A 13,842-nucleotide genomic window follows, 5' to 3' on the forward strand; every position below is an offset into this window, starting at 1 on the left:
GACAAATCGTGTTGAATTCCTTTCTCAGTCAGAAAAGCTTCAAACTGCTGAGAAGTGAATTCTCCCCCGCGATCAGTGAAAAGAATTTTTATCTTCTTACCATGCACATTTTCCAACCAAGCACAGAATTCCTTGAACCTTGGAAAAGCCTCTGATTTCTGCTTGAGATTGTACACATAAATGTACCTGGAAAACGCATCAATGAGAACCATGAAGTACCTATTTCCACCCAAAGAGGGCGATAGTGGACCAACTAAATCAGCATGAACAACCTGGTATGGTTCTGTAGCTTGCCTACTAGACACCTTACCTTTCGCAGCCATTTTCACCTTGTTTGCTGCACATGCCTTGCACTTCATGTGGTACCTGCAGGGTTTAATAGTCATACCTTCAACCAATGTAGGCATTTTAGAAACCGCCTCAAAATGCAAATGACCAAATTTTCGGTGAAAATCATGAATACATCCTGCATGCAAACTTTTGTTAGAACCTGCAATGCAACAAGTCTCATTCTGCACAACATCATCATAATACAAAACAAACAAACGATCAACATTTTCAGCATGCAATACATAATCGTCTTTCTTTGTGATGGTGCATTTCTTGTTCTTGAAGGAAACGTCAATGTTCCGTTCATTCAGCTGCATCACACTGAGAAGATTGTGTGTGGCATCTGGAACATACAGTACATCCTGTATCGATAAGTCCAAACTGTGAAGAACAGTTCCGTAGCCTTGACTGGGGATCGTGTGGTCATCCGCCTGGTGAATCGCACCTTCCTGCGGTGTAAAAGACACGAACAGTCGCTTATCGTTGCACATGTGGTGGGTAGCTGCTGAATCGACAACGAAGAAAGATCTAGACGTCTTCTGGACCTTTGCAACCTTTGGAGTGAAGCGTGAGACCATTGCCTTGTGCTGCGTTGTCCTGGACACCGGACCTTTGCCTTTGCTTCGGCCTTTTCCACGCGATGAACTTCCGCTGCGCTGCTCTGTCTTGGCCCTGGGATATTTGCATTCCCTCTTCATATGGCCTAGACGTCCACACGAGTAGCATTTCACTGCCTTCAAAGCTTTGGCGCCCTCTGGTGGTTCCACTGCACTCTGGGATGACGTCTGTGAAGACTCCCCCTTACCCATGCAGCTAGCACCCCGGCGATCTGCTTCATTCTGGATCACGGCAGTAACATAGGCTACTGTGAGCTGAGCAGTTGGCTGTACAGCAATCTGAGTGGCAACGGACTCCCAACTTGGACCCAAAGAATGTAGTATCATGAAGGAATACACAGCCTCTGGAAAGTTGAGTCCTCTCTGTTGCAACTCATGTCTCAGATTCTGCATCTCCATCAGGTGTTTACGCACATCTCCACCTTCAGCAAGAGCCATACCATGCAGCTTGGCATAGTAGTACATTGAGGAACCAGCCTCTGTCCTCAAGTGAGCCTCTCTTAAAGTGTCCCAAATTTCTCTGGCTGTGGTCTTTCCACGCAATAGACAGAGCTCTTCTGGGGATACTATCAATGTAAGTGTTCCCCGCGCTTTGGAATCCTTAGCTGCCCATTGATCTGTAATTGGAGCTGGGGGGTTGTCTGTAATAACATTAAACAGACCTTCTTTCCGCAGAATAGCCTCTGCATACTGCACCCAGTCCGTATAATTTTTCTTATTGAGCTTAGGAATCCCAAAAGCATCAACCAGCTTTGCATTAGCCATCATTGCTGCTTTAAATCAAGCTGCGTCACAGTACAGCAGCTTCCAATAGCACTTTCGCTTTTGCAGCCTCCAAGCCTGTGAGCTTGTGCCTTATAGCCTTTGCCTGTATCGCGGCAAAACAGCTTCAAAAGTTCAAAGTCCAGCCATAAAACCATAAACTAGGAGCTGGCAGGCTGCCCGGAGCATGAGCACATACCTTCATCAATCAAACTCGACGCGCAGAGCAGATAACGCCGATCCGTTTCTCTGTTCCTCTGCCGGCATTCCAACTCATCTGCTGGAGTTTTCATCCTTTCAGTTTGATTGCGTCTTTCTGGGCCCGGAACCAATAATGTTGTATTTGCAGAGTCCTGTGCACAACGGAATGATGAGCAGTACGTGCCACATGCCTAACGTTGCTTTATTTTCAGTTCAATGTTGAGAAATTACAAACATGCATCTTGCCTCTGCGGGAGCAGAGAAGCAACCGTCCTTCTCCTCGGAACGAAGAACACCGAGAGAAAGTGAAAAACAGGAAACCAGTGTACGTCACATCCGGCTTCCCATTCCCGTGGGAAAACCCAACAGTACTCTGACTGTGGAATGTAAACATTGTCTTGTGACAAGCACTTCGCTGCACAGTGAAGAGAGCAGAAACTAACAGCTTTTATGAGACACAAGGGACTGTTCTGGGGAGAAGACTGGCACTCCCATCTAGGGCTTTGTGTCTACAGTGGTACCTCAGGTTAAGTACTTAATTCATTCTGGAGGTCCGTACTTAATCTGAAACTGTTCTTAACCTGAAGCACCACTTTAGCTAATGGGGCCTCCTGCTGCTGCCATGCCGCCGGAGCACAATTTCTGTTCTCATCCTGAAGCAAAGTTCTTAACCCGAGGTAATATTTCTGGGTTAGCAGAGTCTGTAACCTGAAGCGTATGTAACCTGAAGTGTATGTAACCCAAGGTACCACCGTATAGCAAATGCAACAATAGCTAGTATCTCTTGCCATTATGTGAGTGTCTGCTGCCACTCCTTTGCTTCCCTTGCTGCCTGAGAAGGAATTATGGGTATAAGTCACTTCCAGATGTCTACTGAACATTCATCCCAGTGGCTGCTGCCTGGCACCAGCAGTGTATTGTGCAGTGCCACAACTGCCACCCACAAGAAGGTGAGCAGTGTTTCGCTGAACCATGCCTCACACAGTAAAGCATAAGAAGACTTCCAGTAGCAGGAAATAACAAATATGGCAGCCACTTGTAACATCAAGATGAAGTTCTTAGAACACTCCCAGACTGCTAGAATTAAAAGGGAGATAGAGGCTAAAAGTAAAGGGAAACAGACTTTGATCGTTGTCTACAACAAGGCTGCCAAATTAGGAAAGACACTCAAGCAAAATGCATTGGAGCCAAACTGGACATGACATTGAGGCATCTAATCATAGCCTGCATTTTTATCAAGGCTTATAGTTTGATTAGGGTCTGTATTTTAAAATGAGCTTAAAGATTTTCAAATGTTTTATGCCAGGCAGAAGACCAGCTGCCTAAGTACTTTGGCAAGATGTTTATCCTCCTGGACAAGGGGGCCCCCTGATTTATAGCAGAAAACAATTCTCAAAGTCGTAAAAAGGGAATTACAGGCTGAAGAGCAAGGTTACACTGACCCTACATAATTAAGAGTTGGTAAACAGTAAAATAAAACCATGTGCCTCTATTAAACTTGAGCCATATCTTCCTAAGGTTAAAGGCCAAGAGCAAATGGAAAAGAAAGCAACTGGCTGGAGAAGGGGAGTGTAAACAGAAGAGGCTTTTTTTCCTATTTTATTTTGAGGCTGTAAACTAGTCCTTCCTTTTTACTTTGAGAAGGTTTATTCTTCTAAAAAGCTATCTATGATAATGTATGAAATATACTGGCTTAAATGTAATTATGCAAAGGATCTAGAAAGAAAGAAATGTTAAATTCTTATTTCATAGGGTCATATTGCTGTAGGAGACCAGGGGGGCAGATGAGCCCAGCCCCCTGCCAGACAGGAGACGCCATCAAGCACTCCTGATATATGGTTGTCAGGCCTTTGTTTAAAGACCTCCAAAAAGGAGATCTTTCATTGATGATGCATGAGAATGTGAACCCAAGATCTCTGACATCTGTTTAAGATAAAAATTTAAAACTATTAACCATCTGTTTTGGAGGGCAATAGGGCAAGGAGGGCAAGAGGTGAGCTGGTAATTAAGGTTCCTTGTTGAGACAAATGTAAGATATATGACTACTTATTTGTCATTTATAGATAGAAGAATATATAGCTTTTTGTATCCCATAAAAGGCAATAGGAAATGGGTGTATCTTTTAGGATTGGTTATAGCAATCAGCCAATAGGAAATTCAACCAGGCTGATTGGACAGAGGCAGCCAAAGGAGGAGCAAGGGGGCTGGGCTGAGGGAATATAAGTGCTGGCCATAATGGCAGGAGCCCAGGCCAGAGCTTGGTAACCATATACCACTGTGCCTCTCATTTATTTGTCTGACAAATAAATTATTATTTTAATTTCTCTATTGCTGCATTGAATATTTCATTCCAGCTAAGCGTTAACCACAAGCAGGGTGCTACAACATTACACACATAACTTTCTCTGTGTGATGTTATATACCGGTATATAAGGGGGGGGGAGGACTAGGGCCTGTGCTCTTGCTGCTTTCCAATGCCACCTAAGCCTAACTAACCCCCACACCCCATTGCCAGCCCCAACCCCCTTCCTTTACACTTCACACAAACTTCCATATCCTCACAGCTCCTTCAAGTTCCCTCATATTTGCACAGCACTTCTGTGTGTCTCCAGATCCTGCCTTATTCCACCCTTTGCTCTTGTTTAAAACCTGCCTTCTCATTCCCTCCACTCGCCTCCCCTGACCTCATGCAAATCCAGGACTGTGGTTCAGCACTACAAATCCTCCAAGGCAGACTGTTTCATGACAGCTATACATTTTATGTATATAGGAAGAAATGGCAGCTATACAGGGACGACCCAGATAAGACAGGGATCGGTGCCAGACAGAGGGTTTTTAAAAACAAAACAAAAAAATCTAGAGGAGCAGGGCTACCTAGGAACTACGTTAGACTTAAAAGTACAAACCCAGATCCTCTGGAGGAAGAGGTTTTCAGGCCAGAAACAATTGTACACATGATTTCTAGTTTTGTGCTGCATGAGAAAGTGTCCTTTCTCCAGAAGTTATGAAAGCTGAGGCTTGCTCAATGTTTCAGAGAACCATCCATTCCGTTCGGGGAAAAACAATGCTGAAAGTGCAAAGTAAATTGAGGACTTGTGTCAAAGATGGAACTTTCATTTATGAAAAGAGAAGGAAACGTGACATTCGTCATTGAATTTGCCTTTATTGAGATGTTACTGGGTTTCTTTGTCTTTCTTAAGAAACAGTCAAAGGAACACAAATGCAAGTAGGCAAGTAGGCAAGGATTCTTCCTGCTTTGAAATGGTATGGACCCCTTTAGGGCAGTAATGATAATAATTGTTGTTGTTTAATTGTTTAGTCTCCTTGTGCCCTCAATTTTTCCCAGCACCAGGGTCTTTTCCAGGGAGTCTTCTCTTCTCATGAGGTAGCCAAAGTATTGGAGCCTTAGCTTCATGATCTGTCCTTCCAGTGAGCACTCAGGGCTGATTTCCTTAAGAATGGATAGGTTTGATCTTCTTGCAGTCCATGGGACTCTCAAGAGTCTCCTCCAGCACCACAATTCAAAAGCAGCAATTCTTCGGTGATCAACCTTCTTCATGGTCCAGCTCTCACTTCCATACATCACTACTGGGAAAACCATAGCTTTAACTATACAGACCTTTGTTGGCAAGGTGATGTCTCTGCTTTTTAAGATGCTGTCTAGGTTTGTCATTGCTTTTCTCCCAAGAAGCAGGCATCTTTTAATTTCGTGACTGCTGTCACCATCTGCAGTGATCATGGAACCCAAGAAAGTAAAATCTCTCACTGCCTCCATTTCTTCCCTTTCTATTTCCCAGGAGGTGATGGGACCAGTGGCCATGATCTTCGTTTTTTTGATGTTGAGCTTCAGACCACATTTTGCGCTCTCTTTCACCCTCATTAAAAGGTTCTTTAATTCCTCCTCACTTTCTGCCATCAAGGTTCTGTCATCTGCATATCTGAGGTTGTTGATATTTCTTCCAGCAAGCTTAATTCCAGCTTGCTATTCATCCAGCCCAGCCTTTTGCATGATAAATTCTGCATATAAGTTAAATAAGCAGGGAGACAATATACAGCCTTGCCGTACTCCTTTCCCAATTTTGAACCAATCAGTTGTTCCATATCCAGTTCTAACTGTATAATAATAATAATTTATTTAAACCCCGCCCTCCCTGGCCAAGACTGGGCTCAGGGCAGCTAACACTGTATATAAATACAGTAAAAACAAAAATAAAGAAGTTGATTAAAATGTAAGTTAAAATACAGTTTAAAATGCAGCTTAAAATGCAGCTTAAGGCAGTAGATTTTTAAACCAGTTTTGCTTACCACAGAAGAGGTTAGGGAATTCAATATACAGAGAGATTCATAAGAAACTGAGTTTATTTTTAAACCTTTGGAGTAGTTAATTTGATTATTCATTACTCTAATTTGATGTCCATCCATATGTTGCTATCTCATTTACGGAGCTGTCCTATGTTCCCCTGGAGGATAGCTGAGGGGCCCTAGGACACTGTGGACTTGCCTTGCCATGGGTGGTCAGTGGGTGAAACTACTTGTTAATCACACAGGCATCTTCAAGGCCCTGGTGGTACTTTTCATGATGTGTGGTGTACATGTGTGGTGTGTTTGAGCTTCTAATAGACATATAATTAAGAATTCTCAAGAATTTTTGAGAGACTTGGTTCTCTTGATTTGCTTTAATCCAATCACTTATTTGAGATGAATTTCCCTTTTCTGGAGTGAATTACCCATTTGCCTGTATATTGAATTAGATAATACTTTTGCTTCCATTCCTAATTGCTTCAACAACACATCTTGCACCAGGTCCTGGGTATCACTTAAAACTAAGCCCAGTGTCACCACTGCTCAGTTTAACTGTTCTAGGGCATAGTTGTTTAGGGTATTTAGAAACTGTATGTCTTTGTTGTGACTGGAACACATGGGTAGCCAGTTTATGTGAGAGTAATTGCAGTCATTCTGTGGAATGCCCTCCCATCAGATGTCAAAGAAATAAACAACTATTGGACTTTTAGAAGACATCTGAAGGCAGCCCTGTTTAGGGAAGTTTTTAATGTTTGAAGCTTTATTCTGTTTATAGTGTTCTGTTGGAAGCCGCCTAGAGTGGCTGGGGAAACCCAGCCAGATGGCCAGGGTATAAATAAATTACTATTACTATTACTATTACTATTACTATTACTATAACATTTGCTTTCTTGGATGCCTCATTTATTTCCTTTGCCTTTTCCATTTCCATTTCCAACTGAGCATTTTGGTCATGGAGATGATAACACATATCCGGTACTAAATTACTCCTGGGGCCCAGTACCACTACCAACCAAAACAATTCTGTGCAGGAATCTGCCCTTTCGGGATTTTTAGCTCGTTGGACTCTGCCCTCTGTGACATGCAGAACAACATTACCTGCAATAAACCGTTCCCTGCCCTCCCTGTAGAGCTTGTGTCCAGAGATAAGCCTGTCCCAGTGGTTCTCTCCAGCTTTCCTTCAAACTTTTGTCAAAACTGCCTGAACGCTGTTGCCGTCAAAGCATGTTTGTGGTGATACAGAATCGGTATCAGCTATGTTGACTGCAACTCTTGATTTAGGGTTGCATGTTAAGATGTGGACAAATTTGGATTCAGCAGGCTGAAAAACATTTTAAAAACACAAGCTAACAAATCCCACTCAGCCTCAAATCTTGGGAAATAATCTGTCTACATGTCTTTCTGCCAGGGTAAACAAAAAGCAATTATTTGTTCAGAATTAGGAAATTTCTTGCTTCCTGTCCCATCCCCATACAAATCTTTTATTTTCCAGTGAAAAAAAAGATACTTGTCTACATTGCAGCATTCTCAGCTGAAATTTGCACAATGCTCTGTGAACAGCTCAGGATATGTCTGCTCCTAGCTGATTTCCTGTTTTGTATAGAACTACTAAATGCCATACAGATCTTAGGTTGACCCAAACTTAAGTCACGATGAGGAAGCACTGTATTCCATAATTGCAGATTCATCATAACCCACTCTGAAGGGAACAATAATTGCAAACTCAGGAACATCTAGTGCATTTAAAAAAATACATGTCACTGGTTAGCCACGTTTATCAAATATATATATCAGTGAAATATACGTCAGTCTCATCAATTAAAATTTAAGCAATTAAAACAATTTTGATTGCTTTTCATATTACATGGAGATGCGCTGACAGCCTCATCCTACATGTACTGCAGAAAGTAATCTACTAGCAGGCATTACCTGAGGTTTCTGAGTTTTGGTGTTTGGTTCCTACAGATTTTACTTTATTCGGGTTTTTCTGGAATTTTAGCATTTCAACAGTACAGGAATGAAGGGCTGCTTCCTGATGCTGTTGGTGTGAATAGGAATGTGTTTCTCTCATTCTGTAAGAGATTGAACTGGATGTTTCCAAGTATACATCTTTGATAGAGTTGCAAGTTAGATGGATAACTGAAATGCCATGGACAATAGTATACCGTAACTTCAGCAAAGCATTTGACTATGTCTCCCATGAATCTTCTCCTTGAGCGTCATTGCCTGGCTGGAATGGGTCCTTGAATTCTGATAAATATTCTTACCTCCCTGGATGGAAGATAGAGGAGGGGGGTGCAGAAACAAACAGCCTATATAAAGGTGAATTTTACATTCAAAGGATAAATGGACATAAATCTGACACCAGGAATCACAAGACAGAGAAACCAGTAGGAGAACACTTCAATCTCCCAGGACATTCTATACAAGATCTCAAAGTAGCTGTCTTATTACAAAAGAATTTCAGAAATAGACTGGAAAGAGAAGTTGCTGAATTGCAACTTATTAACAAACTTAAAACCATGGAGAGACCTGGTCTGAATATAGACATTGGATTCTTATCTCATTATACATGATAAAGCTATTTTTAGCCATCTCACCCCTTGCTTTTTCCTGTAAGACCAATTGCAGTCGTTAACAGTCGTCAACAGGTTTACCACACCTATCAGCCAATCACCCATTCCCACCACCCTTCTGAGTAATACCCCTCCCCACTCTCTCAATATATATAAGGGTCTGGTGACTTCTGTTTCAGTGTATCTGAAGAAGTGTGCATGCACACGAAAGCTCATACCAATAACAAACTTAGTTGCTCTACTGGAATGAATTTTTTAATTTTGTTTTTACATTCATTGATCTGCTGGCTTTTGCCTCCAGCAACCAAAAGGTTGCTCAGAAGGAAATGTGTCTTAGGGCTCAAAAAGGGTTGCCAATCGTACAAAAGGTGGCACTGATTTCAACACACAGCATATTGGCCTGAATATAAGTCACACGTTTTTCCCCAAATTCCGACCATGAAAAGCTTAAATTCGCGGCCTTACAAAAATGGGCTTTTACGATATCACTGCTAAAACAGACATACAGTAAAACGGAACCAAATGTTTTATTGCCGATTTGTGAGTCTGAGACTGTTGTGCAATTAATTTTTATGTCATTCGTTGCTTTCACTTGTGGGTCCTCTCTAGTACCCATAGGATTTTCTTCTACATTTGCCATTTACGAGTGGGAATGCCTGCGGAATTTTAAGGGAGCGGCTTATATTCGGGTATTCTCCCCACCCCCTTGAATTTTAAAGGTATGGGTGCCCCATATATTTGGGCCAATGCATTATTTTCATTGCCAGATTTATTGTTTCTCCTGAAGCAGGGGGGGGGGGAATGGAACCAGCAGCAAATAGGCCACTAATGAGCAGCTTTGTTAAGAACACTGGTAAGCAGCAACAGAGATCAATCCATTAAATGTCCTGCATACAGTGGTGCCTCGCAAGACGAAATTAATTCGTTCCGCAAGTTTTTTCTTCTTGCGAGTTTTTTGTCTTGCAAAGCATGGTTTCCCATAGGAATGCATTGAAAATCAATCAATGCGTTCCTATGGAGACCGTCCGGGGACAGAGGGGAAGCACCGCGGGCCTTCCCTTCTGTCCCCGGACCTGTTTTAAAGCAAGGGAAGGGGCAGCAGGGAGAATCGCTTCTCTCCGTTGCCGCCCCTTGGTTCAAAAGGGGTCCGGGGACAGAGGGGAAGGCGCACGCACGCCTTCCCCTCTATCCCCGGAGATTGCGGGGCTGGCAACGGGGAGAAGCGATCTTCTCCCCGCCGCCCCTTGCTTCAAAAGAGGTCCGGGGTGCGGGGGCAAGCTTTGTTTTGCGAAGCAAGCCCATAGGGAAATACGTCTTGCGAAGCAACTCGGAAACAAAAAAACCTTTCGTCTTGCGAGTTTTTCGTCTCGCAAGGCATTCGTCTTGCAGGGCACCACTGTATTTCCCTAGAAGCCCCAATTGAAATATGGTCACATTCACACAATACATTTAAAGCATTCTGGTTCTCCAGAAGCGGCTTAATCATGCTGGCCACATGACCCGAAAACTGTATGCCAGCTCCCTCGGCCAATAAAGCGAGATGAGCGCCGCAACCCCAGAGTCGGTCACGACTGGACCTAATGGTCAGGGGTCCCTTTACCTTTTTTATACCACTTTAACAGTCATGGCTCCCCCCCTCAAGAATCCTGGGAACTATAGTTGGTTGGGGTGCTGATCTCACTGACCTACAGTTGCCAACACCCTTAGAATCATAGAGTTGGAAGAGACCACAAGGGCCATCGAGTCCAACCCCCTGCCAAGCAGGAAACACCATCAGAGCACTCCTGACATATGGTTGTCAAGCCTCTGCTTAAAGACCTCCAAAGTAGGAGACTCCACCACACTCCTTGGCAGCAAATTCCACTGTTGAACAGCTCTTACTGTCAGGAAGTTCTTCCTAATGTTTAGGTGGAATCTTCTTTCTTGTAGTTTGGATCCATTGCTCCGTGTCCGCTTCTCTGGACCAGCAGAAAACAACCTTTCTCCCTCCTCTATATGACATCCTTTTATATATTTGAACATGGCTATCATATCACCCCTTAACCTCCTCGTCTCCAGGCTAAACATGCCCAGCTCCCTTAGCCATTCCTCATAAGGCATCGTTTCCAGGCCTTTGGCCATTTTGGTTGCCCTCCTCTGGACACGTTCCAGTTTGTCAGTGTCCTTCTTGAACTGTGGTGCCCAGAAGTGGACACAGTACTCCAGGTGAGGTCTGACCAGAGCAGAATACATTGGCACTATTACTTCCCTTGATCTAGATGCTATACTCCTATTGATACAGCCCAGAATTGCATTGGCTTTTTTAGCTGCTGCGTCACACTGTTGGCTCATGTCAAGTTTGTGGTCAACCAAGACTCCTAGATCCTTTTCACATGTACTGCTCTCAAGCCAGGTGTTCCCCATCTTGTATTTGTGCCTCTCATTTTTTTTGCAAAAACAAACAAACTACACTTCCCAGGATTCTTCATGACTGCTAAAGTGGAATAAGGGTGAGCTTAATAGTAGCCCCAGAAATGCCCCAGGACACTTGAGAAGCCCAGCAAATGTAATTAACCTCAGAAAAATGTAGAGGTTAAATCACCCAGAATTTTAGAAAGCCGCATAATGGTTCAGGGTCTCTGCAGTCCACTCAAAACCTTTTGGCAGGCCATATTTGGCCCGCTGGCAGTGGGTTACCTACCCCTGCTTTAAGTACCAAGAAGATGTGCCCTCTGTAATTTGAACCAATGACCAGTTTTGTTGCTGTGTCCTTAACCAAATGAAGCTTCTAGCCCTACATTGCAGTGGCATAGTTACCAGGGTTTATACAACTGTAGCTGCTTCACACATTTCAAGGAAGGGCAGCAGCTTGCCTAACAGCCCAAGCTGGTAAAATGTGCTACAAAGCACAGAAAACACTTGAGCAACCAACTCATCCCCAGAGGTGAGTCTAACAGCACACCCATACTGTGAGCCTCCTTCTTCAGTAGAAATGAGTTGCCGAGCTGCCTTTGGGCATTGCCTCCACAAATACAAGCAGTAGATTTCTCTCTAAGACCATTTTAGTTGAAGAAAGTACCCCCAAGGATTTTAGCACTCTAGGGAGTTGCCTAGTCTGCCATTTTAAGTTAGGCTGATCCTACCAAGAGTTGAGTCCTTGTGCTCAAGACAGGTTCTGGGCTCAAGTTCTGTTTCCATGAGCCCTTAGCACACCAGTTCATACTGTGAGAGAATAAGGGGAAACTGTTGACTAGGATTGGTCTTTGCCAAAGCATTTGCACACGTCCCATTCATGTGATAGGTGAGAGAATCAGCTTCCTCCTGTTGGGCAATTCCCTCTGCCATGTTTGTGCATGGTTTGAAAGTTAGAGTTGTTGTTTTTTGACTTGCTTCTGCAAACAAATGCCTCGATCGCCAGGAGTTCCCTGTTTGATCACACCGCTTCAAAAAATGTCAACATGTTCGTGTTTAAGGCACTTTGGCTGACACAGTTCTCTCATCATCCCGTAAGCTACGGATACAAAGGAAGATCTCACTGATCAATGAATGTGTGCATGAATAAGTAAGTGAATGAATTAACAGCTGCTTTTGTTTTGGTCCCCCTCAAGCAGATGAACTAATTTACCCCTTCATTCCTTATGCATCTACCTTTCTTTAATTTTATCTTTTTATTAAAATATCATGATGTGGATATATATCATCACACGTGCTGGTAGTGTTGATAAATGTATACTCTGCCTTTCTACAAGTACAGGAGGCAGCTTACACAAGATCAACACAGTACATGCAAAAATAAAAATATACCCTAAAAACAAAGCAAACAAGTAAAACCAAAAAGTGTTAAAAACAAGCAATGAAAAGCAAGTGTTTTAAAAGCAGATCACACAACTGAATATTAGAAATCATAGGACTGTACTGTCCTCCCCTCCTTTGGCTGACGTTTTCTCCTTCAAAATATGTGAGCAAATAGTTTGTTTCAATATCACAGCAATCTACCTTCATTTTTCATTGCACTACTTCCAATATTTAAAAAGTGGTGCTCACCCTCCAAAGAAGAAAAGGAAGATTACATCCTCTATCAACCTAATCTGTGTGGGAGAAGGAGTATGTTGTTCTTCAAGATACACACAAGTGTTTTACAACAGATACACAAATGAAATGTAATCAGCTGGTGAACCTGCAATAAATGGTTCAGGTTGCACTTTTCTTTTCCTAGCTCCCCCAGAAGAAAGTAATAAGGGATGGGGAGAAATTGATTTCAATTTTCATTCAAAGCTGGATCTATCAAATTTGCCCTTTCTGAACAACATGAGAACCAAAAACTCAAACATCCTTCAAAATTCACCTATATCTGAATTTTGTGATGCAGTTCTCCCATCAGTTTTTACAAAAATGCAACTCTTAGGAGAAAGTGTGCATACAAAGTGAAAATAACATTAAAAATGCATTATATGAGTTGAAATTACTTTACAAAAATGTGTGCATCAATCAGAACAGTATACAAATATGTGTTATGGGGAGAAATTCACACCAAAAAGCTGAATAGTTTTCACAAGGCTTTAACAACAATAAAAATAGATTGCAGGTTGCTGCAGAAATTTGGAGAGCTGAATTTAAGGTTGGAAAAACAAGAAACAGAGAGGTGAAAATAACAGATCCTTCTATCCATGGTCAGAAGGCCTACTGGAGTTGGCAGTCAGCAGGACCAGAGCCAAAAGCCAGTGAGGAGATCCCTTTTGTTGCTCTCCTTCCCTCTCTGTCTGTCTGCCACCATTTCACCTCTTTTCTCCATCCTCTCTCTTCCTAAGCAACCAGCACAGGGAGCGCTTGGCTTCTGAGCAGGTTGCCAAGAAATGGACTTCACTTTCTCAGTGCCCCGCATGGAAATATAGTTAGTTGGTGGTTCCCCACACTTTCCCTAGAAAACCCCACTGGTTCTCCTAAGTTTCAAAGACAGCACAACTTGTAGTGGAGATGACTGAAAGTTATTGAGTGAATGAATGGGTGCGTAAGAAACATGGGAAGCATCTTGGTCCATTGGTCCATCCAGCTCAGTATTAACTTCAGTAACTGGC

Source organism: Podarcis vaucheri (assembly GCF_965113315.1).
Source record: "Podarcis vaucheri genome assembly, chromosome: 13".
Lineage (NCBI taxonomy): Eukaryota > Metazoa > Chordata > Lepidosauria > Squamata > Lacertidae > Podarcis > Podarcis vaucheri.